The sequence below is a fragment of the Macaca nemestrina genome, chromosome 11 (genome assembly GCF_043159975.1).
Source record: "Macaca nemestrina isolate mMacNem1 chromosome 11, mMacNem.hap1, whole genome shotgun sequence".
Lineage (NCBI taxonomy): Eukaryota > Metazoa > Chordata > Mammalia > Primates > Cercopithecidae > Macaca > Macaca nemestrina.
In genome coordinates this window covers 123,927,769-123,954,556 of record NC_092135.1, presented here as the reverse complement: position 1 = coordinate 123,954,556, position 26,788 = coordinate 123,927,769, and the positions used below count along the sequence as shown (strand labels likewise).

General features: G+C 38.0%; 1 long non-coding RNA gene across 1 annotated transcript in view; it reads left to right on the top strand.

Moving 5' to 3' along the window:
- The window catches only part of LOC139357012 (uncharacterized), a 584,556-nt gene extending 564,761 nt beyond the window's left edge, over nt 1-19,795 (top strand). The window contains exon 4 of the long non-coding RNA XR_011609618.1: nt 19,409-19,795. This is a non-coding gene — a long non-coding RNA (uncharacterized lncRNA). The remainder of the gene's footprint in view (nt 1-19,408) is intronic.
- The last annotated feature ends 6,993 nt before the right edge of the window (nt 19,796-26,788 follow it).

Sequence of the window (26,788 nt, the reverse complement as noted above, 5' to 3'; positions counted from 1 at the left end):
CTGGCAGACACCCATGTGGTTCTTCTCTGATCTGTGTCCAGTTTACTCCTGCCAAGATAGTCAGTGTCTAAGAGAACACTCATCTTGAAAAATGTTAGGTTTGCAGATTGGACACAAACTGCAAGCAACTCAACAAAACAAATACAAGCAACTCAACAAAACAAATACAAGCAACTCAACAAAACAAATACAACAACAGGAGTAGTCTGTTACTTACAGATCCTAGAAAGAAGACGGCAGCATGCCTCAGAGGGCCAAAGTAAAGGGCAGAGCCATTCAGGACATGCACACTCAACCAATGGGTGGGGGAGCCAGAGAGAGATGGACCTATGAACCATGACCTTTATTGGGGTCTGAGGTATTATCCAAGCAGGTTTCCTGCAGGAAGTTCTAAATGGTGAGTTTAGAGCAAGCAGGCACATGTTCAATGGAGTCCCAATGACTGTGGCATATCTATATAGTCTATACGGGGTGTAGAAACTATGTAGGTTAGGTCACCAGGAGGCAATTTTATAAAAGTTGGTTGATTATACTGAGGAACTGGGAGGAGGTGGAGAAATGAAAACTGTCAAGGGTAAATAAGCCCTGCTTCTGGTACAAGAAAGTTAAAACCATATTCAAAATGGATGCCAAGGCAACATAAAATTATAGGAATTCACTTATTGAACTTATTAACTTGCTTTCCTATTTAAGGTCATTCACTTTTCTTTTCTTTTTTGTCACTATAATATTACTCTAGATACCTGTGTTCCCATGTTCTGTTACTTCTAGCTGTCAAATAAAGTCTCAAGATAAAATTACTTGTCCAAAGGAATATGTATTTTTAATTCATATTATTAGAATATTTTAAAGATGCTCTATGGAAAACTGAAACAATTCAATTCTTACCAGTAATAGGTGTTTTTACTCTTTTTTATTTAAATTACTGCAATGGATATAAAAACCTTATTATATTATAGTTTACATTTCCTTGAATTTTATTGAGCTCCAGCATTTCATTTTTTCATACATCTGTAGTCTCTTGAAGTTTGCTCTTCTATATTTACACTTTTTGTTTTGGTTTGTCTCTTTTTAGTCAAAAAGTAATAGCCTTTTGAATATTATACATGGAGCTCTCTGCATCAAAAATATTTTTCATCAAAACAAGTGTTTGTATATAGAATTAATTTTGCTATCACTTAGTCTGTAACATGACAAAGGCCTGTTTGAAACAGATTTAAAGAGGAATTAAAGGAGAAAAAGAAATAAGCTGAAGTAATTTTTATACAGAATAATTTAAATTATATTAATATATGTCCATTTTTTCAAAAGTCTATCTCCTGGGGTTCCCAGTCTTGGTTAAGAAGGTTTCTCCCATTACTAGATAGGAAAATATAGCTTCTCAGATAGTCTTACTATACTTTTACTTGTATTGTTTATTTCTTTATTTTTACCTATCCATTGATAAATAGAGTTTAAGATTGGGGTCTGTCACAGGTTAGAATCCCTAGGAAGCTGACTCTAGGCTGAAGACCACTAGCGCAAGCTTTGTCAGGGAGTACTATTAGGATCATTACCTGCAGGGAGGGAGGAACAAATAGGGTTGGACAGAGAGAAAAGTTGGATCACCATAATGTCTCATGAAGACCTCAGTCCGATCCATGGAAGCTCTGAAACCAGGATGGCTCTTCAAAGGTCTTACGAAGTATGTCTCACTTGATTTTAATCAACCTAGAGTCATCTCAAAGTCTTCCTCACTCACATGCTTGCTGCTGATGCAGACTGTCATCTGGGACTTCAGTGGGGAATGGCAGCTGGGACATCTACACATGTCTACTCTATTTTGCCTGAGTTTCCTCACAACATAGTGGCTGGATTCCAAGCATGAGTATCCCTTGGGAGAGAGCAGAGGAGCCATGTTCTTTTTTAAACCTTGTCCCAGAAGTCACAAAAGTGTCACTTTAACCACATTCTGTCTGTCAAAGAAACTACAAAATATCCGCTTGATGAGAGAGTGTCAAAGAATTTGTAGACATGCTTTAAAATTGCCTCATTTTTTCACTCTTCTTTCTTCTTGGGCTTCAGTTAAGTTATTTTTTATTGACCCATCTTCAAGTTCACTGATCCTTTCCTGTATTGTATCCAATCTGCTGTCAAGTCGATTTAATATTCTTTATTTTTGATTTTGTATTTTTCATTTCTACCATTTCTACATTTCTATTTGGCTTTCTCATATTTCTGTGAATATTGTGAATCTTCTCAAGTATATCATTTAACATATTTTACAATAGTTATTTTACAGTTCCTATCATGTAATTCCAACCTCTGCGTTGCCTCTGAATCTTCTTTAGTTGACTGTTTCCTTTCTTGGCCATGTTTCACATTTTCTCATTAAATATATATATATATATAGCATGTTGAAAATTTGTCTCCAGAAAAAAAATCACACTTTTTTCCATTCAGGCCAAATGGGCGATTATTGGAGCTGGCTGAATAACTTGTTATAGCTTTAGTTTGATTCAGTTCATCACCAGATTCAAATGTTTGTGGTCAGTGTCAGGACCTTCTCTCTAGCAAGGCCTGGGGGCTGAGCACTGACAAGCCCCCAGAGATCTCTGTGTGCTTTATAATGAAGAAGCCTGCTTTTTTGGTTGCTGGAGACTTCCCTTTGCTCTCCAATTTCCAACTCTGACATTTTGCTCTAAGCCTTAGGAAGGAACTGCCTTGCAATCCCTGAGTGCTCAGAACTCCTTAGAGATGTTTTCCCCAGTTCTCCTGTGCTTGCTCCTTTCTTGGTAGGTGAAAGCTGGGAGGTCTCAAATTGCTTTCTCTCAACTCTCTTTTCCTGCCGTAGTGTCATAACTGAACGCGAGTTCTGTTGCTCACCACTTGCAGAACCCAATTAACAAGAGTGAGGGATGGTAGAAAGAAGGTGACCTTATTTCCAAAGCTAGCAAACGGGAGGTGACTGAATTCCCATCTAAAGCACAAGAGTGAGGTATAGTAGAAAGAAAATGACGTTATTTTCAAAGCTAGCAAAGGAGAAGTGGCTGAATTCCCATCCAAAGCAACCACTTCAAATTTTTGGGGGGAAGGCAAGAGTTTAGAAAGAAAACTTGATATGCAAGGGCTGCAAGAATTATGCCAAATGCAATGCCTGTGTGTTTTGTTCTGGTGGCTATCTTGGGTCTCAGATCACCTGGAGCATGGGCTGGCATCATCTCAACAGTGGCTGGGTTGTTGACTAGCTGCCTTGAGGTAATCGCTGGAATTTTGCAGCTGGGTCTCTAGGCTTGGTCTAACTGTCTCAAGATTAGCCCCTGGAACTTCTAAGAAGGCACATAATTAGATACTAGCCTGTAGTTAGATAAATGTAAAGGGAGTATATGCAGTGAGAAAGGGAGCAATATGGGGTTTAAGGCTAAGTGAAAAGACTTCTATGGTTTGCTTCAAGAAACCCGTCTTTGCTTCAAGATAAACCCTTCTATGGTTTATCTTGAAACCCAAGAGAAAGGTGTGGGGGGAAATGCTTTAAAATGCATTTTCAAGTTAAGCTGCCTGGTTACAATCTTAAAGGTAGGCGAGGGACTTGAGTACCCCAGATGGGTTCCTCTCACCTCACGTCAACCCTCTTACTCTCCCTTGTACCTCCATTTAGGAAACAATGGCTCTGCACTTGGGAGAGACCCCATGTATCTGAGTGGGATTTGTTTCATCCACTCCCTTCTTTCCAGTGTCTGGCATACCAGCCCCTGATAGTTGTTGAAGACCCAGGGGTAAAAAAACTAAAGTGTCATTGTGTGCTGGGCTCCTCAAAATTCTACTCTGGTCCTCCATCCATAAGCAGCCGTATGAATTTGTTATAAACTAAAAGTTTTTCTATTTTATCCTTCCTCCTGTCTGTCATAAAATCTTCCCCCTTCTCGTGAGTGAGGATGGCTTCTTTCCTATGTGAGAAAAGACTTATTTTTTAAAAATGTAATTAGCTTAGGTTTTATTGCATTCTTTGCTCTGTCACAGGTTAATACAAATCTGTGGGTGTGATACTCATCCACGCTGCTATGGCTGTTAGTATGAGAGTGGCTGTTCTTACTATTTTCCATATTCTAACTAGATACCTGACCTCATAAATGGAAGTGATTATTTCCATTATTGTAAGTTTCCATGTGTGCTTAAAGATTACATTATTCCAGTTTTCTTGTTTTTTTTTTTTTTTGACTTTTCAAAAGAAATTTTGGGTTGCTTTTGTTTTAATATTTTTGTCACAGAAAACGTACTTTCTTGTGCCACATACTGCCTCCCCACACCAAGCAGACAGGTTTCCAACTTCATTTGAATGATGTACTGCTGCTTTGCTAGCCTGATGAGATTCTGTGGGGGGACCTCTCTTGAACACTTGTGGGTCAGATATTCTCCTTTGAAAACACTGGAATGTATAGAAACTAGCAGAGAGTTAGACACTACAAATAACTAAGTCCCAGTGCAATGAATCATCTTTTGCGACTCGCCTCTGAGTTAGCAGTCCTAGAGACCAGGACCACACAGCTAAAATGTGCTGATCCTTCCTGGCCTCCAACGAAGGCCAAGAAAGAATGTTGCACTCTTCAATGTGAATTAGAAGACCGAATTCACTAAAGTTTCTATATTAACAGCAGGGTGTGATCTTTCGTATTGGCAGAGAAGAAAAAATCAATAAGACATAATGACCTTTTTGCATTACATTTATTTTTGTGAAATGACTTTTTGTTTTACAGTTTTTTAAATCAAGTTTTTACACAAAAGTGTCATCTTAGAAGAGATAACAATTAACAACTCCAGCTCCTACTGGACATTGCTGAATATACATTCCTATTAAAAAGAACCAGATACAGTGATTTTGATCTGCTGTATGTGTTTATATAATTACAGAACACTGATTGAACAGACCATGTAAGTTCTTGGAGGTGTAATTTCTTCTTATTGGAAATGAAATATATAGGAGTGGGAACTTTTATGTGAGGTCACTGAACTCAGCTTTAGAGTCCTGGAAGACCAGGATACAGTTTTCTCGGGAAAATTATCAATTATCTTGGAGAGATAATTGATAGTGTGATGGTTAATATTGAGTGCCAACTTGATTGAATTGAACGATATAAAGTATTGATCCTGGGTGTGTCTGTGAGGGTATTGCCAAAGGAGATTAATATTTGAGTCAGTGGACTAGGAGAAGCAGACCCCCCTCAGTCTGGATGGACACCATCTAATCAGCTGCCAGCTCAGCTAGGATAAAAGCAGACAAAGGAGCACGGAAGGACTAGACTGGTTAAGTCTTCTGGCCTCCATCTTTCTCCTGTGCTGGATGCTTCCTGCCCTCTAACACGGGCAACTTCTTCAGCTTTTTGACTCTTGGACCTACACCAGTAGCTTGCCAGGGGCTCTTGGGCCTTCGGCCACAAACCAAAGGCTGCACTGTCAGCTTCCCTACTTTTGAGATTTTGGGACTCAGGCTGGTGTCTTTGGTTCTCAGCTTGCAGATGGCCTATTGTGGGACTTCACCTTGTGATCGTGTGAGTCAATGCTTCTTAATAAACTGCCTTTCATATATACATCTATCCTATTAGTCCTGTCCCTCTAGAGAACCCTGACTAATACAGATAGCTTTCAAGAAATGTTCAAATAAGTCCATGGCTCAAAAAATGGTTTGGAAATACTATCAGTATATTTGGATGCTAGATTGTCCCAACATGACTTCTTGGTATATATTAACAGGCTTTAATAGTAAAACATAGTTAATCTGTGCTAATGTCTTCTAAAAATTAATAGTTATTGGAAGCATACCGTGTTCTAGGAATTGAACATGTGTTATCTCATGCAGTCTTCATAGTATGAGAAAGTGGGAGTTAATACCACTCTCATTTAATAAATGAGAAATTTGTGGCTCAAAGAAGTCAGGTTACTTCCCATGGCCATGTGATTTGTAAGCTGTGGAGTTGGAATCTGAGGCCAACTCTTGCTCCATTCAAAAACTCTTATGAGCTTTGTGCTTGAAGTGTTTGGGGAGGATAAGTTACAGTATTAATGTCTTACTGAAATAAAGGAGATGGGCAAAATCATAAGTAATCACAAATCTATACATATTTAATGAAAAGATAAAATACTAAATTGAATTCCAGCATCCTTGGGAGATCAGGTAAACCTAGTTATCTAAACAAATACTTGGTGTCACTGATTCTGCCTTAATCTATTATTCTTAACTTTGCAAAGTAGTTTTTAAGTGTCCCTCAATGAGGCAAAAATCCCAATTATCCACTGCTTGCTGTAAGGAAAATTCTAGATGTTAATGATTCTGCAGGGTGGCATAGGCAGGAACAGGAGTTCCCTCCTAGTATTTAATTTTTGGATACTATACTTTAAATACTTTAAAGAAGACACGACTACTTTGGGAAAATAGACATGAAATTAGGATGATCCACAGGATCTACAGCTTGAAAACTCATAGAGGATACAGGAACGAATAGTAAGGGATACTCAGTAGATATATATGTATTATTATCAGGAGAGACATCCAGGGTATTATAAATTTAGGTGGTAAAATCCTTTCAAAAGGCAATTTGGCAACTAGTTTGAAAACCTATAAAAACCATTACACCTTTTGACCCAGTAATATCTCTTCTGAGATTTTATCCTAAGGAAATAATTTTAAAAATAGAATACAACTGTATGCATAAACTTATTAATTACAGAATTTACTCTACCTGTGAAAAAAAGAAAACTACCTAAAAATCAAACAATTGACGAATAGCCAATTATGAGACATTAAATTTTAAAAAATAGGCAAAATTGCAACTGCAATTATGAAACTGAAGCAACATAAAAGATACACGCAATTGATTTAATGAAAATAATGACTACCAAATTGCAGATATGTAGTGATTAAACCCTTTTTAAAAGGCAATTAGTTACACTTGGATAAAGAGTTTAAAAGAAATAGAAGAAAAGGAAAACAGTTGTGTATCAGGACAGTGGAATTCATGGCAAAATCGGTCTCCTATTGGCATATCGTTTCCTACTGCTAGTAGCAAATTGTGTGCAATAACTGAAAATCAGCAAAGGTCTTATATGTTCATCCTGCCTCTCTGGTATTTATCAGAGGTCTGCAACAAAGGCCCAGTGGTTACCAGTATTCATGGCAGAGATATTTTAAAACTTGTTCTCTGTATTTTGGTGATTTTGAGTTGTTTGGTTCATTAGGATAAATAATATTAAGGATTATGGATTTGTTTCCTCTTTCTTTTGGGTCTTCTCAGCCTCATTTATCGCAAACTCTTAAATGTGTGATTGTTACATTTATTTCAAAGGGCATCATAAATCACTTTCAGCTTAATGCCATTAAAGTAAAGTAAAATTCTGCTATTACAAAGTTTATATGCAAAGAAACACTAGGATACATAATATCAAAAAAGATTGCTTCTCTAGATCTGTTTCAAGGTGCAATTGTTCTGGGGAAAAAATAAACATAAATACAACAACTTTCAAGATAGTAATTTCCCAAATTGTTTAATGATATTTTAGTTTTATTCATAAGAGCAAATTTAAGCAAAATACTATTTAATTTTATTATTATCTGTACAGCGCAGTTGCACAATACATTATTGAAAACATACAATATTTTTCTATAAATATTTTCTTATAGTAAGAGGGTTTAAGAAAGTACCTGGGTGCGGTGGCTCATGCCTATAATCCCACCACTTTAGGAAATGGAGGGGGGTGCTAGAGACTTGTCTGGGCAACAAAGCAAGACTCTATAGTTACAAAGAAAACAAATCCTTAAAAAAATAAAATAGGAAAGAAAAGTGGACATTTTTAATGAAAATTTAGATATTTTGACTATTTGTATAATATTAGACATATCTAAATAGCTAAAAATGAGTATGGTTTTCCTAACTGCATATGCATTAAGTACTTTTAGTTATTCTTCATTTCCTATTGGGTTAGTAACTAAATCCCTGAGTCCCTACTTTAGTATGTTCCATTTTCAGATGCATTTTGTGAAAGTGTGAATATAAGCCTATATACATTCTTTTAAAATTATTTATTGAATATCTAATATTTTGGGGGTACTATATCTCTCTCCTATGCTTACAGGAGAAAAAATCCTTTATGTTGTATTCAAGGAACCTCAAAATCTATCCTTGTGTCCTTTGAATCTCCCATGAAACTTTGCTTTGTGTGACCAAGAAGCGGTACTTGCCATCATAGCACACCACTTGCAATTTCTCATATCTGTTCCTTTACAAGCTTAAAAACTCTACACACACCTAGTAAATCTCCCTTCTCTGATCTCTAGGTATTTAAATCCTCTCTATTTGTCAAGGCCCAACTAAGCCCTTTCTTCTACCAGAAGCCTTTTCAGAAAATTCTGCTGTAACTGACTTTCTCTTCTTTGAAATCTTATGTCACTGCAATTTGACATTACTTATATTGTTGATGTATTATTATACACTCAATGCTGCATACTTTTACGCTTTGCATGTCTTTATTTCGACAAGCAGATTATTAGGACTATAAAGACAGGAAACTAAAACCCCATACCTTGTAAAAGTAGGTATATATAAGCAACCAATGCAGATGTGAATTAAATATTTGCCATCTGGTTAGAACACATTTGGCATTGGCTTAAAAACTTAACCATCTCTGAGTCCTATCAAACTTTATCTAATACTCCGTTACAATACATTACCCACAAATACCAAAATAGTAAAACTGTTTTATATCCTGTCCCTCTCTCAGAGGCAACATTCTTGCATCCAAAGGTACAATCAATCCATGTGTTATCTTTTTTTGTTTACCCCAAACATAAACATGGCTTTTGTCATGGAGAAGTTAGCTGATATTTGCTGAACTTCACTTCCTTGGAGTATCTTATTATTATGTATTAATTTTTTAAAAATGCATAGTATCCTCTTGGAGTTTAGAAACAATAAATTACTGTACAAAAAGAAATAAATAATGTAAGAAATGAAGAAACAAAAATTTCTCGAGAGTTCTCTTTATGTAAATGCCTTAATATACATTATTTTATTACTAACAAAAATGCCTACATTTTTGAGTGTTTAATATGTGCCAACAACTATTACAAAATCTTTACATGTAGAATTCTATTTGATTCTCACAATACCACTGTGTAGATACAATTATGCACAGATAATGAAGCTAAGGTAGCAAATATTTGTAAGTGGAACACTTGGTATTAACAAGCAGCTGGACAGTGTAAATGCTAGAGAAATTAAACTTTCCAGAAGATGACAAATAACAGAGAAAGGGTTAAATTTAAAATAAACTTAATTCATTTGTAAAAGGAAAGGTAATGATATGAGTTAATCCCTGAAAAACATATTTTACGTATATTATAAGTTGCTTTTCATTAAACCTGCTATGGTTTCATTGAGGGCAACATAAAAATAGATTTTAAAAGAAATATGAGAGGGCTTCAGAAAAGTTTGTGGAAAAATTACTTTAAAAGATAATGAAAAATATATAATTTGTTTCTCAATATAAGCTTCAAGCTCAATACACTTTTGTAAGCAATAGTACAAACCATTTCGTCAATCCCTTAAAGAACTATGGGACCAGGAAAGTAAAGATGTCAATGCAATGTTTGTTACATTACTAACTGAAAAAAAATGGGTGCCCTTTACAGATTTTCTTAAGATTAGGAAAAAAAAAAAAAAAGTCAGAAGGAGACAAATCAGGATTGCAGGGTGGATGCCTAATGATTCCTCATCAAAACTCCTGTGGAGTTTCCCTTGTTTTATCAGAAACATGAGCAGGAACCTTGTTGTGATGAAGAAGGAATCTCTGGTGAAACTTTTTTTTTTTTTTTTTTTTTTTTTTTTTTTTGCTGTTTTCCTGATAAAGATTTGGCCAACCATCTCAAAACACTGTCATAATATGCAGACATTTATTGTTCTTTGGTCCCCCAGAAAGTCAACAAGCAAAATGCCTTGAGTATCCTCAAAATCTGTTGCCATATAACAAACCTGTATTTTCTGCACATGTATCCCAGAACTTAAAGTAAAAACAAACAAACAAACAAAACAACAACAACTGTTGCCATGTCCTTTCCTCTTGACCCGTCTGCTTTTGCTTTGACTGGACCACATTCAGCTCTCGGTAGCCATTGCTTTCATTGTGCTTTATCTTCAGGATCATACTGGTAAAGCCATGCTTCTCCCCTGTTACAATACCATGAAGAAATCCTTCAGGATCTTGATCCCACTTGTTTAAAATTTCCACTGAAACTCTGATTTTGTCTGCAGCCAATCTGAGCATAATATTTTTGGTACCCACAAAGTGGAAATTTGCTCAAGTTTAATTTTTCAGTCAGGATTATGTTTACGGAAACAATTGAGATTTCTATGGTGTTGGCTATTGTTTTTGCTGTTAATTGTTGGAACTCTTCAATTAGGGCATGAAAAAGATGATTTTTTTCCTTGCAAATTGATGTTGGTCATCTGCCACTGCAGGCTTCATCTTTAACATTGCCTTGTCCCTTCTTAAAATGAATAACCCATTTTTTTGTTGTTGTTTTTGGTTGATTGTCTTTTGTTTGTTTGCTTGTTTGTTTTTATTTTACTTTAAGTTCCAGGATACATGTGCAGAATGCACAGATTTGTTGCATAGGTATACGTGTGCCATGGTGGTTTGCTGTGCCTATCAACCCATCATCTAAGTTTTAAGCCCTGCATGCATTAGGTGTTTGTACTAATGCTCTTCCTCACCTTGACCCCCACCCCCTGACAGGCTCTGATGTGTGTTGTTCCCCTCCCTGTGTACATGCATTCTCATTGTTCAACTTCCAGTTATGAGTGAGAACATGTGTTATTTGGCTTTCTGTTCCTGTGTTAGTTTGCTGAGGATGATGGCTTCCAGCTTCATCCATGTCCCTGCAAAGGACATGATCTCATTGTTTTTTATGGCTGCATAGTATTCCATGATGTATATGTATCACATTTTCTTTATCCAGTGTATAGTTGATGGGCATTTTGGTTGGTTCTGTGTCTTTGCTATTGTAAATAGTGCTGCAATAAACATACATGTGCGTGAGTCTTTATAGTAGAATGGTTTATATGCCTTTGGGTATATATCCAGCAATGGGAATGCTGGGTTAAAAGGTATTTCTGGTTCTAGATACTGAGGAATCACCACACTGTCCTCCACAATGGTTGAACCAATCTGCATTCCCACCAACAGTGCAAAAGCATTTCCCTTTCTCCACAGCCTCACCAGAATCTATTGTTTCTTGGCTTTTTAATAATCACCATTCTGAGTGGTGTGAGATGGTAACTTATTGTGGTTTCAATTTGTATTTCTCTAAAGATCAGTGATGATGAGCTTTTTCTCATGTTTGTTGGCCACACAAATGTCTTATTTTTAGAAGTGTCTGTTCACATCCTTTGCCCACTTTTTGATGGGGTTGTTTGTTTTAGTCTTGTAAATTTGTTTAAGTTCCTTGTAGATTCTGGATATTAGACTTTTGTCCAATGGGTAGATTGCAGAAATTTTTCTCCCATTCTGTAGGCTGTGTGCTCACTCTGATGCTAGTTTCTTTTGCTGTGAAGAAGCTCTTTAGTTTATTTAGATCCCATTTGTCAATTTTGGCTTTTGTTGCATTTGCTTTTGGAGTTTTCATCATGAAGTCTTTGCCCATGCTTATGTCCTAAATGGTATTGCCTAGGTTTTCTTCTAGGGTTTTTATAGTTTTGGATTTTACATGTAAGTCTTTAATCTATCTTGAATTAATTTTTGTATAAGGTGTAAGGAAGGGGTCCAGTTTCAGTTTTCTGCATAGCTAACCAGTTTTCCCACCGCCATTTATTAAGTAGGGAATCCTTTCCCCATTGCTAATTTTTGTCAGGTTTGTCGAAGATCAGATGGTTGTAGATGTGTTGTGTTATTTCTGAGATCTCTGTTCTGTTCCATTGGTCTATATGTCTGTTTTGATACCAGTACCATGCTGTTTTGGTTACTGTAGCCTTGTAGTATAGTTTGAAGTCAGATAGTGTGATACATCCGGCTTTGTTCTTTCTGTTTAGGATTGTCTTTGTTATATTGGCTCTCTTTGATTTCATATGAAATTTAAAGTAGTTTTTTTCTAACTCTGTGAAGAATGTGAATGGAATAGCATTGAATCTATAAATTACTTTGGGCAGTATGGCCATTTTCATGATATTGAGTCTTCCTATCAATGAGCATGGAATGTTTTTCCATTTGTTTGTGTCCTGTCTTATTTCCTTGAGCGCTGGTTTGTAGTTCTCCTTGAAGAAGTCCTTCACATTCCTTGTAAGCTGTATTCCTAGCTGTTTTATTCTCTGTGTAGCAATTGTGAATGGGAGCTCATTCATGATTTGGCTCTCTGCTTGTCTATTGTTGATGTATAGGAATGCTAGCAATTTTTGTACTTTGATTTTGTATCCTGGGACTTTGCAGAAATTGCTTATCAGTTTAAGGATTTTTTGGGCTGAGACAATGGGGTTTTCTAAATATAGAATCATGTCATCTGCAAACAGACACAGTTTGGCTTCCTCTCTTTCTATTTGAATACCCTTTATTTCATTCTCTTGCCTGATTTCCCTGGCCAGAACTTCCAATACTATGTTGAATAGGAGTGGTGAGAGAAGGCATCTTTTTCTTGTGGTAGTTTTCAAAGGGAATACTTCCAGCTTTTGTCCTTTCAGTGCGATATTAGCTATGGGTATGTAATAAGTAGCTCTTATTATTATGAGATTTGTTTCAACAACACCTAGTTTATTAAGAGTTTTTAACATTAAGTGACATTGAATTTCATCGGAGGCCTTTTCTGCATCTATTTAGATAATCATATGTTTTTTGTCATTGGTTCTGTTTATATGATGGATTACATTTATTGATTTGCATATGTTGAACCAGCCTTGCATCTCAGGGATGAAGCTGACTTGATCATGGTGGATAAGCTTTTTGATGTGCTGCTGGATTTAGTTTGCCTGTATTGAGGATTTTCACATCAATGTTCATCAGGAATATTGACCTGAAGTTTTCTTTATTTGTTGTGTCTCTGCCAGGTTTTGATATCAGGATGATGCTGGCCTCGTAAAATGAGTTAGGAAGGGGTCCCTCCTTTTCAATTGTTTGGAATAGTTTCTGAAGGAATGATACCAGCTCCTTTTTGTACCTCTGGTAGATTTCACTTGTGAGTCCATCTGGTTCTAAGCTTTTTTTTGTTGTTGTTGTTAGTAGGCTACTAATTACTGCCTCAATTTCAGAACTTGATATTGGTCTATTTAGGAATTCGACTTCCTGGTTTAGTCTTCGGGGGATGTATGTATCCTGAAAGTTATCAATTTCTTCTAGATTTTCTAGTTTATTTGCATAAAGTTGTTCATAGTTTTCTCTGATGACAGTCTGTATTTCTGTGGGGTCAGTAGTGATATCACCTTTATCACTTTTTATTGCGTCCATTTGATTCTTCTCTCTTTTCTTCTTTGTTAGTCTAGCTAGTGGTCTATCTATTTTGTTAATTTTTTCAAAAAACATCTCCTGGATTCATTGATTTTTTGGAGGGTTTTTTGTATCTCTATCTCATTCAGATCTGCTGTGATCTCAGTTATTTCTTCTCTTCTGCTAGCTTTTGGATTTATTTGCTCTTGCTTCTCTAGTTCTTTTAATTGTGATGTTATGGTGTCAATTTGAGATCCTTCCAGCTTTCTGATGTGGACATTTAGTGATATGAATTTCCCTCTAAATACTGCTCTATCTGTCTCCCAGAGATTCTGGTACATTTTATCTTTATTCTCATTGGTTTCAAAGAACTTATTTATTTCTGCCTTAATTTCGTTATTTACCCAGGAGTCATTCAGAAGCAAGTTGTTCAATTTCCATGTAGTTGTGTGGTTTTGAGTGAGTTTCTTGATCCTGAGTTCTAATTTGATTGCACTGTGGTCTGAGAAACTGTTTGCTATGACTTCAGTTTTTTGGCATTTGCTGAGGAGTGTTTTACTTCCAATTATGTGGTTGATTTTAGAATATGTGCTATGTGGTACTGAGAAGAATGTATATTCTATTGATTTGGGGCAGAGAGTTCTGTAGATGTCTATTAGGTCCACTTAGTTCAGTACTGAGTTCAACTCCTGCATATCCTTGTTAATTTTCTGCCTTGTTAATCTGTCTAATATTGACAGTGGGGTGTTAAAGTCTCCCACTATTATTGTATGGGAGTATAAGTCTCCTTGTAGGTCTCTAAGAACTTACTTTATGAATCTGTGTGCTCCTTTATTGGGTGCATATATATTTAGGATAGTAAGCTCTTTTTGTTGCATTGATCCCTTTACCATTATATAATGCCCTTCTTTGTCTTCTTTGATCTTTGTTGGTTTAAAGTCTGTTTTATCAAAGACAAGGATTGAAACCCCTGCTTTTTTTTTTTCTTTCCATTTGCATGGTAAATTTTCCTCCATCCCTTTATTTTGAGCTTATGTGTATCTGCATATGAGATGGGTCTCCTGAATACAGCACACCAATGGGTCTTGACTCTTAATCCAATTTGCCAACCTGTATCTTTTATTTGGGGCATTTAGCCCATTTACATTTAAGGTTATAATTGTTATGTGTGAATCTGATCCTGTCGTCATGATGCTAGCTGGCTCTTTTGCACATTAGCTAATGCAGTTTCTCCAGAGTGTCACTGGTAATGCTTTTAAGGCAAGCCTGGTGGTGACAAAAATCCCTTAGAATTTGTTTGTCTGGAAAGGATTTTATTTCTCCTTCTTTTATGAAGCTTAGTTTGACTGGATATGAAATTCTGCATTGAAAATTCTTTTCTTTAAGAGTGTTGAATATTGGGCTTCACTCTCTTCTGGCTGGTAGGGTTTCTGCTGAGAGATCCACTGTTAGTCTGATGGGCTTCCCTTTATAGGTGACCTGACCTTTCTCCCTGCTGCCCTTAGTATTTTTTTCTTCATTTCAGCCTTGGAGAATCTGATGATTGTGTGTCTTGGAGTTGATCTTCTTGTGGAGTATCTTAGTGGTGTTCTCTGTTTCCTGAATATGAACGTTGGCTTGTCTTGCTAGGTTGGGGAAGTTCTCCTGGATAATATACTGAGGTGTGTTTTCCAACTTGGTTCTCCCTGTCTCTTTCAGGTACTCCAATTAATTCTGTGTTTGGTCTTTTGACATAGTCTCATATTTCTTGGAATCTTTGTTCATTAATTTTCATTCTTTTTTCTCTAATATTGTCTGCATGCCTTATTTCAGCAAGGTGGTCTTCAAACTCTGATATCCCTTCTTCCACTTGATTGATTTAGCTCTTAATACTTGTGTATGCTTCACGAAGTTCTTGTGCTGTGTTTTTCAGCTCTATCAGGTCATTTATGTTCCTCTCTAAAATGGTTATTCTAGTTAGCACTTCCTATGTTTTATCAAGGTTCTTAGCTTCTTTACATTGGGTTGGAACATGCTCCTTTAGCTCAACAGAGTTTGTTATTACCCACCTTTTGAAGCCTACTTCTGTCAATTCATCCATCTCATCCTCCATCCAATTCTGCACCCTTGCTGGAGAGGTGTTGCAATCATTTGCAGGAGAAGAGGTATTCCGACTTTTGGAATTTTCAGGGTTTTTGTGCTGTTTTTCCTCCTCTTCATGGATTTATCTACCTTTGATCTTTGAGGCCAATGACCTTTGGATGAGGTTTTTAATTTTTTTTGGCGGGGGGGGGGGTCTTTTTTATTGATGTTGTTGTTGCTTTCTGTTTGTTAGTTTTTCTTCTAACAGTCGGGCACCTATTCTGCAGGTCTGCTGCAGTTTTCTGGAGGTCCACTTCAGACTCTGTTTGCCAGGATGTCACCAGTGGAGACTGCACAACAGCAAAAATTGCTGCCTGCTCCTTCCTCTGGAATCTTTATCCCAGAGGGGCGCTGGCCTGATGCCAGCTAGAGCTCTCCTGTATGAGGTGTCTGTTGACCCTTATCAGGAGGTCTCTCCCAGTCAGGAGGCACAGGAGTCAAGGACCCACTTGAGGAGGCAGCGTGTCCCTTAGCAGAGGTGGTGCACTGTGCTGGGAGAATCCCCCTTGTCAGGATCAGCCATTCTCTTCAGAGCTGGCAGGCAGGAAAGATTAAGTCTGCTGAAGTTGCCACTGTAGTCGCCCCTTCCCCGAGGTGCTCTGTCCCACGGACATGAGAGTTTTGTCTGTAAGCCCCTAACTGGAGCTGCTGGATTTCCTGCAGAGATGCCCTGCCCAATGAGGAGGAATCCAGAGAAGCAGTCTGGTCACAGCCGCTTTGCTGTGCTGTGGTGAATTCCATCCAGTCCAAACCTCCCAGTCTTCTTAGCACTGTCAGGGGGAAAACAGCCTACTAAAGCCACAGTAAGGGTGGTCACTCCTCCCCCCACCAAACTCAATAGTCCCATTTGACTCCGAACTGCTGTGCTGGCAGTGAAAATTTCAAGCCAGTGGTTCTTAACTTGCTGGGTTCCATGTGAGTGGGACTCGCTGAGCAAGACCACTTGACTCCCTGGCTTTAGCCCCCTTTCCAGGACAGTGGAGAGTTGTCCTGTCTTACTGGAGTTCCAGGCACTGCTAGAGTATGAAAAAACTCCTGCAGCTCAGCATCTGCCCAAACTGCTGCCCAGTTTTGTGCTTGAAACCCAAGGCCCTGGTGGTGTAAGTTCACGAAGGAATCTCCTGATCCTCAGATGGCAAAAATCCGTAGGAAAAGCGTAGTACCTTGGGCAGGTAGCACAGTCCCTCACTGCTTTCCTCAGTAGGGGAGGGAGGTCCCCAGCTCTGTGTACTTCCTTGGTGAGCTGATGCTCCACCCTGCTTCTGCTCACTCTCCATGGGTCACACCCACTGCCTAACCAGTCCCAATGAGATGAACTGGGTACCTCGGTTGGAAATGCAGAAATCACCTGCCTTCTGTGTTGGTCTTGCTGGGAGCTGCAGACCAGAGCTGTTTCCATTCAGCCATCTTGTCCCCTCCTCTGACTTAATGACTGCATTTGTAAACTGCTGATTCTTGGGGGAATTATCCCTATACACTTTTCATAAAGCATCAATGATTTTACCGTTCTTCAATCCAAGCCTCACCATCGATTTAAGATTTGTTTTTGTTCAATTTTAGCAGAATACATGTTGCTTTCATAGGGACTATTTTCAAACTAATGTGCCATCCTTCTCACTGCCTCAAACTACATCCTATTCTGGCATATTATAACCAGTTAATATGAGTTTATTTCAGTGCAAAAATGTTTTGAAATCCATGCATAGTTTCTTCACAATACACATTTTCCATGAACATTTTGAAGACTCCTCATATACTTTTCCAATTCTTAAATATTTAATATTATTTGATTAAAAATCAACCTGGTTTTTGTGAATTAGACTTTTTTCTTTTTTTTACAGATTGATTTAAACCACACTCAAGGAATGGTATGAATCAGGATATTAGTGAAAATTTAGTTATAAGATTTATTTGCTCTCCAGAGTGTTGATAAGCAAGCACATTTTTGCGTTTTTTTAAATCTAAAAATAGCATTTTTAGACTTCAAGGAAATACTGTTAAGTAGGTTTATTCATTTTATTAGCAGTTATAAATGACTAACTAGATCAAGCTGATATTTATTTGACACTTCTAATGTTTAGTTGATAAATTGAGTCTATTTCTCATTAGAATTTTTATAGCCAAGTATATAATTGTGCTCTACAGTGTAAAATAATTTTAGACATATCCAAAAGCATCACAGCAACATCTACTGTTACTAATGGTTAGAAATTTTGTATTCATTTAAATGTACTTAAAATAAAATGAATAACCATGCATTTATTCAATTCTTGACTAAAAGATGCTAAATTATTCAACTTCCACCCCGCAGTGATACCTTGATTAATATATCCTCTGGGAAGAAGGCTCAGGATCATTTATATCAGCTGAACTGTTTTATCCTAAAACATCAATTGGAAGATGAAAGAAAGTGTCTTTCTAATGGAATGTCATGCATCAACAAACCAGAGGAAACGGTTTTTGTTATTGCTTGTTTACTTACATGCCTTTTCTTTTTCATGAAGGCCCTGGAGTAACAATACCTTTTTTCTGACTTGTTCTGAAAACAAACCCAATTTGGTCCTTTTTGGAAAAAGGGATCACAGTGGCTATAATGACAGAATGAAAAATTCGTGATTTCTCATCTCATTTACTTCTACCTCTGATGCCCGCCCCCCCCCACCCTTCTAGTATCAGAAAGCTACACAGCTGATAGAAGAGAAGAAAAAGGGAATAAACTTATCACTTGTAGCTGCACTCCCAAATCAGCACGAGGCTATATAAAGACAGCAAGTTCTGGAGTCAGACAGACCTGGTACTCATACTTTAATGTTTGTTTTATTTAGCAAACACTTATACAGTGCTGGTTGTATCCTCAGTACAGTTCTACACACTTGGCTAATGTGAACTAATTTAATCCTTATAGTAATTCAAATAAGGAAAATACTCTTCATATACCCATTTTATAGAAAAATAAACTAAGACACAGAAGGGTTAAGCAACATGCCGAAGATCATAAGCCAGCAAGTGGCAGAGACTGGATCAAAGAAATATAGTTGGAGTATGTGATCTTTACCATGATGTTCCTGAGGCTGACTCTCCAGATCTTAGCCAAACCACTTAGTGGCCACGCCCTCTTGGGCACTTAACTTTTCTGAGCTTCGATTTCTTCACTTGAAGAACAGGAACAGTATCTGCAGCCAGTGGCAGTTGTCAAAGTGTATATGACACTTTCTGATGGTCCTGTTCCTTACAATTATCTTCCCAGAACAGATCTGCCCAGCAATGTTTCCTTCTCCAAATATTGCCACACTCAAATTTCAGCTGGATCTTGCCACCATACTTTTAATTCACAATCACATATGTATTTGGGAATGGTGACACATTCAACATTATTAGAGTTAGTATTTAATGGCATTAATACTAGTCATTTAATGGCATTCATACAGTAACACATATTATATTCTAAAACATGTCCCAATATTTCTTATTTATTTTGCACATCTCTCAGTAGACTGGTAGTTGCATCAGCATAGGAAAATGTGTCTAATCTATTCTAAACTCTATCCAAAGCCCACAGAGGGCCTGGAAAGCGGGAGGAATTCAAGAGTTATAATGTCATAAAGAAGTGAGTGAATGGTTTTCCTACCACCTATAAAATTTCCGTCAACAACATGTGCTAGTAAATGCATCCTCATTAATAGGCATGCTATCATAATGACAGCATTTCCAAGGAATGATAGCAATACAAATGAGCCAGAAGAAATGTTTAAAATAAAATTCAAAATTGTGCAAATGGAAAAACAAAGGCATTTGGCAAATTCTTAAGTTATTATATTATTGTGTCAAATTAATGTTTATTTTTTCCTTTAAGATAAAATATGAATTATAGTTGTGAAAATCAGACCTACTAACAGAAAAAGAAACCCCAAACAACAACCACAATCAACAATCAAGATCACAAAGCAAGATATTTAAATGACATTTTTCCAGCGCCGTGTTCCTATCTGAGCGCGGTGAGATATAACTCTCAGAACCACATGCTCTGGAGGCCGACCCTGTTCCAGAGAGCTGAAGGTGAAGGAAATCCCCATATGTGATTACCAAGCATCTTAAAGAGCCACATCTCGCATTAAATTGCATTCAGGAGACAAAGGTTTGTCTAGTACAGCCGCTGCTCACAAATGGCTTCCATATGGTGATGTCTTCAAGGCAATAGGATCCTTAGTTCTCGCCTGTGACTCCCCTTTCTACAACTTGAATTCAGAACTGAATTAAAATTAAAGCTTAAAGGTAGCCGGGCGCGGTGGCTCAAGCCTGTAATCCCAGCACTTTGGGAGGCTGAGACGGGTGGATCACGAGGTCAGGAGATCGAGACCATCCTGGCTAACACGGTGAAACCCCGTCTCTACTAAAAAATACAAAAAACTAGCCGGGCGAAGTGGCAGGCGCCTGTAGTCCCAGCTACTTGGGAGGCTGAGGCGGGAGAATGGCGTGAACCCGGGAGGCGGAGCTTGCAGTGAGCTGAGATCCGGCCACTGCACTCCAGCCTGGGCGACAGAGCATGACTCCGTCTCAAAAAAAAAAAAAAAAAAAAAAAAAAAAAAAAAAAAAAAAGCTTAAAGGTAAAATTGTCATGTCTCTTCTATTTTTATGCTAAAATATTTTATGAAAAGCAGCCTTTTTTCCTTAGTTTGGAGAATTGTATTTTTATTCATTCATATGCTAACAAGCTGGATATAGAAAATATATCACTATGCTAAGTGTGAGACCATATACTGACTTTCCATGTAAAAAAAGAAAAAATTAAGAAAAATACATGAAACCTTTCTAAAATGAACAGTGAACCTACAGAAGGAAACTCAAATGCTTTTACAAAATGGGCTTGAAGGCAAAACCAAAAGATAAATGTACGGGTTTAAAATTACTAGTGGGCAAGGTTCCCATCTTAAATATTTGAAGTATTCAGGCCTCCAGGCACCTGTTCAAGTTTGTGCTGATTCTCACCCCAGGCAGCTGCCTCACTTGCCTCTGCCTCGGGCTGGTCCTGAACGTGGTCCAGGATGCATCTCTGATGAGCAAGTTCAGCTGGTGCTCAGTGACAGGTGTGGGTCCTGATTGTCTTCAACAGCATGGCATGTTTCTTAAAGAGGGAAAGAAAGCCATCAAACACTTGCTTCTCAAACCCAGCTTTTTAATGTGTGAGATCAAAATAAAAGCATACGCTAGTAAAATAATAGGCCAATATCAGGTCTATAGAATACCTTTTTAAAAAGAAAACTAAATTATGGACAACTGTGGCAAAGCAAAGAGCTGACATCACTGGTGGGATTTGAGGCATTCTATAAGGTCCAGTAACTCACAGGACATGCCTTTGTGAACACTAAAGCCTTGAATCCAGGTAGATGATGGACTCAAATGTCCAGACTCATGAAGAACTATAAGATCCCACTGTGTTGGCCTCCAGGCTTCAGAATGTGAGTCACTGATGACATGGGCATGTAGAGCACTGTCAATAAGGGTATTGGGCTAAGAGTGATGGTTCTACAACTAGATGGCCATATAACCCTCCCAGTTCCATCCCAGAACACAGTGGGATTTTTCTGTGTGGCAGGATACAGCAAACTATGACCCATGGGCCCAATCCAGCCTACCACATGCTTTTATATGCCCATTATACTAGTCCATTTTCACACTGCTATGAAGAACTGCCTGAGACTGGGTAATTCATAAAGGAAAGAGGTTTAATTGACTCACAGTTCAGTATGGCTGGGGAGGCCTCAGGAAACTTACAGTCATGGCGGAAGGTGAAGGGGAAGCAAGGCACCTTCTTCACAAAGCGGACAGGAAGGAGAAGTGCCAAGCAGAGGGGGAAGAGCCCCTTATGAAACCATCAGATCTCATGAGAACTCACTCACTATCATGAGAACAGCATGGAGGAAACCAACCCATGATCCAATTCCCTCCACCTGGTCTCTCCCTTGACATGTGGGGATTATAAGAATGACAATTCAAGATTCATCTTTGTTTCTTTGTTCTTAAACTGGATTGCCTGGTCACAGTGGGGACACAAAGCCTAACGCATATCACCTGTGACTAAGAAATTCTTTTTTGCATGTTTGAAAAGAATCAAAAGAAGAAGAATATTTAATGACATTGAAAATTATATGAAATTTAAATCATAGTTGCTATATATAAAGTTTTATTGGAACACAGCACATCTATTGTTTACATATTGTATATGGCTGTAGTGCACTACAATGACACAGTAGTTGTTACACAAACTGTATCATCCACAGAGTCTAAAATATTTACTACGTGACTCTTTAAAGAAAATGTTTGCCAGCTCCTGGTGTAGCCCCTTATCAGCTGTGGTAATGGGTAATTTACTAAGACACTACACTTTGAGTCTCAGCTTTCCCACTTGTAAGGGTATATGAATACATGTAGTGTTGTTGTGAATGTTACAGGGGATAAAGTGTCACAAAGAACCTAAAATAATGGCAACAAATGATTGTCATTTCTATTCTTAAGGAAATGGGAGGGAAAGAAGTATTTCCTGGTCTCTTTTGTGATTATAAACAACGGAAGTGGCCACCAATCTCCCCTTGGTTTTAGGCTGCTCAGTATGTTGGATGTTGTTGAGTTCTCAGCAGCTATTGCACTATTTCTCCAATATGTAGCAACATTTGGTTCCATAAGCTTTAGGAAAGAATCCTGATTAGTCTTAACTAGTAGGGACACTCTTCCCTCAGAGTCAATTAGAGAGGGGCACTTTTAGTTGTCTCAGTGACTAGAGGGTGCCATTGACACTGAGTGGCAGCAAGCAGAAATGCAAATGATTACACACAATAGGGAAATGTCCCATCAAGAAAGCCCACAACTCCCCTCATGAGCATCACCCAGGGTAGCGTAGCTCAGCTTGCCACATGTTTGGGCAAGTTAGGCCTTAGCCAAACACTGTTTCCAATCAGCACAGATTTCAGGACATTTTCTGGGAATTGTGGACACCAATGTTCTCTCTCATATACAGTGTGGTGAGCAGTTGTGAAGCCTAAAAGCTCTTTATAGCATGTTATGAACATCATTTCATGACAAGGCAATCCAGTTTAAGAACAAAGAAACAACAGAGAGCAGAGCCAAACTAGAAGAATCAGACAGGAACAAAACAGCTCTCTAATCAAGCCACATATCTAATCAAGCCACACCTGTTCCATTTCCTACCTGTGAGCTTCTCAGAACTTTAGCATTTAAGTCACACTGCATTGGATTTCTTGAAACTTGTTGACAAGATCAACTACTATAAATGGGACCTGCATGTAGATTCAGATTGAAGGTGTTGCACAGGTGATCCTAGTTTAGAGCAATAGCCAGAGAATCAGGACACAGTGATTCAGAGGTGTGCTACATTTTTACACGTCAGGATCCACTCACAATTTATAAGATATCTCAAATATATATTGCTTAACAAATTCAGTTTTTTACTTAGTGCCACTATGTGCAAATCTGTTTGCTCAAGCTGTAGGAGATGCAAAAATGAATCAGGCCCACTACCACTCCTCAAGGAATAAATGACTTCATAGAGAAAAAAACCACACAAACTACACAAGATGTTAAAATAGGTGTTAGAGGAAATATATATGTGAGCTCTGCACGACATTAGAGCTAGAGAAGAGAGGTTATTGCCCTCACCTGATTCTCACAACAGCTCTGTGGGGGAGGTCAATAAATGTTTTTATCCTCAATGTTACGTATTTGGAGATTCAGAAATGTCCAGTGTGCCTGGGCTACGTGGTGATTCTTTAACTGTGCTCAGTAATTCTCATTGGAAGCCCAGTATCTTTTCTATTCCTCCATGCAAATTTTTCACAATAATAACACAGAAAAGGGCTATTGTTTATTAAGTACTTCATAAAGGCTCATGTTTACTCTGTTTTGTGTTACCATAACAGAATACCACAGACTGCATATTTTACAACAAGAAGAAATTTATTTCCCACAGTTCTCTGGAGTTTGGGAAGTCCAGTATCAAAGTGCCAGTGTCTCGTAAGGGCCTCCTTGCTAACTCAAACAGTGGTGGAAGTTAAAAGGGTAAGAGAGGGTGAGCATAAAAAGGATAGAACTCGTAGCTTCAGATCTCTTTATAATCTCCATGAATTTGTTCATAAGCATGGACTCTCATGACCTAACCATCACCCACCAGGCCCCCAACTCCCAACACTGCTGACTGGAGATTAAGTTTTCAGCAAATGAAATTTGGGGCCACATTCAAACCAAAGCAGATCACAAAGAGAAACCAGGCATATACTGTCAAGTCATAAAATGAGAAATATGTAAAATAATAGGGAGAAATGGGGACTTTGAAAAACCAGAGGCCACCTGATCCAATTAGAGGAAACTATCACTCAGATCATGATTGGCCAATATTGTCAGAACTTTCCATTTGAAAAGAGATCCAGAAATATAACTGCATGACAAATCTCATAAAGTATTTTAACATTTCATCAACCCCTGTTACTTCTTTCTCCAAAATTCTTGCTCAGCCACTTCCTTCCATGTCCTAGTGATAGCCCCTAAGTGATCCTCTAGATTCCAGTTGTATCTCTTTTAATACATCCTCTAGAGAGCAGCCAGTGATCAATTTTAAAAATAAAGGTTATCATCATTCTATTCACCTCACATACTTATCAATAAGGATTCAATCATGAAAGCCTGGCCATTATGGGCATTATGGGAATAATTGACTCATTATAAGGATTAGACCTTGGACAAATGTGTGAGGAAATGGGGATGAGAAGGAGTCCAGAAGCTGAAGTAAAAAGTCATAGAAAGAGTCACTGACCCATCACAAAAACCCCTGGTGTAGGTGGAAACCTAAATCTGTGTGTGTGTGTGTGTGTGTGTGTGTGCACGCGCATGTATGTACATGTGCATGCGTATGCATATGCTTGCAAATATGTTTGTATGTGTATATACATGTCGCTGCCCAGTGGGTTCATTTTGTTTGCTGCCCCGATAGAGTCAATATAGACAGGTGAATTGCAATAGAGAAAGAGTTTAATGCACATAGAGCAGGCCAAAGGGAAGATGGGAGTTTTAATTATTACTCACATCAGCCTCCTCAAAAATTCAGAGGCTAGGGTTTTTCAAGGAAAGTGGGCAGAGAGCTAGGGGACTGGGTGCTGCTGATCAGTTGGGGATGCAATAGTAAGGGTGTGGAAAATAGTCCTCATGTGTTGAGTCTGCTTTTGATTGGGTCATCCAGTCAACAGAAATGCAGAGGCCTGAAAGGACATCTCAAAAGGTCAATCTTACATTCTACAATAGTGATGTTATCGGCAGGAGTAATTGGGGAAGTTGCAAATCTTTTGATCTCTGCAATAATGCCTGGTGTTCATTTACACCTACATCTTAGCAGAATTCAGGCCCCTCTCATCCTCCTAACCTGGTCATCTTTCATTAGTTTTACAAAAGGTGTTAGTTTGGGGAAAGGGCTATTATCATTTAAACTACTTTTCTCCCAAAGTTAGCTTGTACCTACCTGAGGAATAACCAATGGAAGTTTGGAGGTTAAAGGCAAGATGAGGATTGGTTAGGTCAGTCTCTTTCACTGTCATAATTTTCTCATTGTTATGATTTTTGCAAAGATGGTTTATACACATATATAATTTTCAGTGAATACCTTTATTTTTATGAAGTCCTAAGTTATATAATTTATTCCATTATGAAGACATGTACATTTACTAAGATTGATAAATATGTAGACATAGATGTAAGTAGATTGATATTTTCACAAGAAAGTTCGGACCTGAATATCAGATGAAATTCTGACTCCTGGCACATGATATAAGCAATATCGCCTACAGAGTTCAGCCTCCACACAGCTCACTTCCAGAAGCAGGAACTAGATATTTGACATTTAAAAGTAAATGGCCAGCTCACCCATTAGTTTCTGAAGGCATCATCATAGAGATCAATCCTTATAAAAAGACTAACATGTCAAACTAGAAAATTCATATGAAATGGTTAACAAATTATTTACCCTAAGAACGGAAGCACTCTGCCAAGAACATGTTTAAGCTCTTCTACCTATTTGTTGTTTCTAACCACAAAGTTCTCTTATTCATAAACCAGAGAGAGTCACACCATCTAACTTCAGGCATTCAGACTTTGGTCCCATGAGTTTTTGTACACTTTATCCTGATTTGATGAGAAGTAAAAAGTTGCACCTAACCTTCTGATGGGAGATTTAGGATTGCAATGCTGTTAAAGACTTGAGATCACTGAGGGGCAACCTCAGAAACAGCCTGATCTTATGGACCCTCACACTGCTCAGAGGGAATCGTAGAGGATTGCATTTGTCTACATGAAGTCTCATAGTGTCTAATACAACCTGTGTGCATAATAAATATTTGTTGAATAAACTATTAAATGGAATAAATAAAGAAGAAACAGATGTTGATACAAATATGAGATTTTATAGAATTTGGAGCTTTGCTCTCTGGTGTGGCTGAGCAATAATAGAATATAACACCAACGTGCTTTCCGTCCTTAACACTGAAGTGCTCCTCCAGGAAGTGGAGCCTGGGTTGCTGGTAATAACCTTTAAAGAGCACCAAATATGTTCACAGCACTGAGATAATGCTGGCCATTCTCTTGTACACACAGCATACACGGGCTCAGGCAATCTTCTCTGTATACGTTGTGATTCTTCACATACTAGGTACTTGATCTGGATGTGGTACTCTTCTTTAACCAGCACAGCCATTGTTAAGCCCAGCCTCCCTTGTCAAGACTGGCTTTCATATATAGCACTCTTCAGCATGCTGTTGCAGGCACTGCCTTAATCTAGCATTCTCTCCACCAAGTCAAACATGAGACACACAATGAAATAACAGGTCGGAATTCCAGCAAAGTTATTTTTCTTAGTATTTATCCACAGAGAAGTGTAAGAGAGAAGAAAAAAATTGTAATGCAAGAACAAATCTTGACACCTTTCAGACGAGTGAGAACTGAATTAAATTCTCTTCTTGTCCCTCTCACCACTACAAATAGAAAACATATCCAAGAGCTCTAATGCCTTTGGACATTAGATTACATGCATGTCAAATTTTGTAACTGATTATAACTCATTTCAAAATAACACAGGAATTTCTCCACAACTAAATAATTGGTACTGTACCTTGTGAATGCCAAGTGGAGAGACAAAAAGAATGACAATGTTACAGATCATGTGGGTAGCCGAGCAAAACCT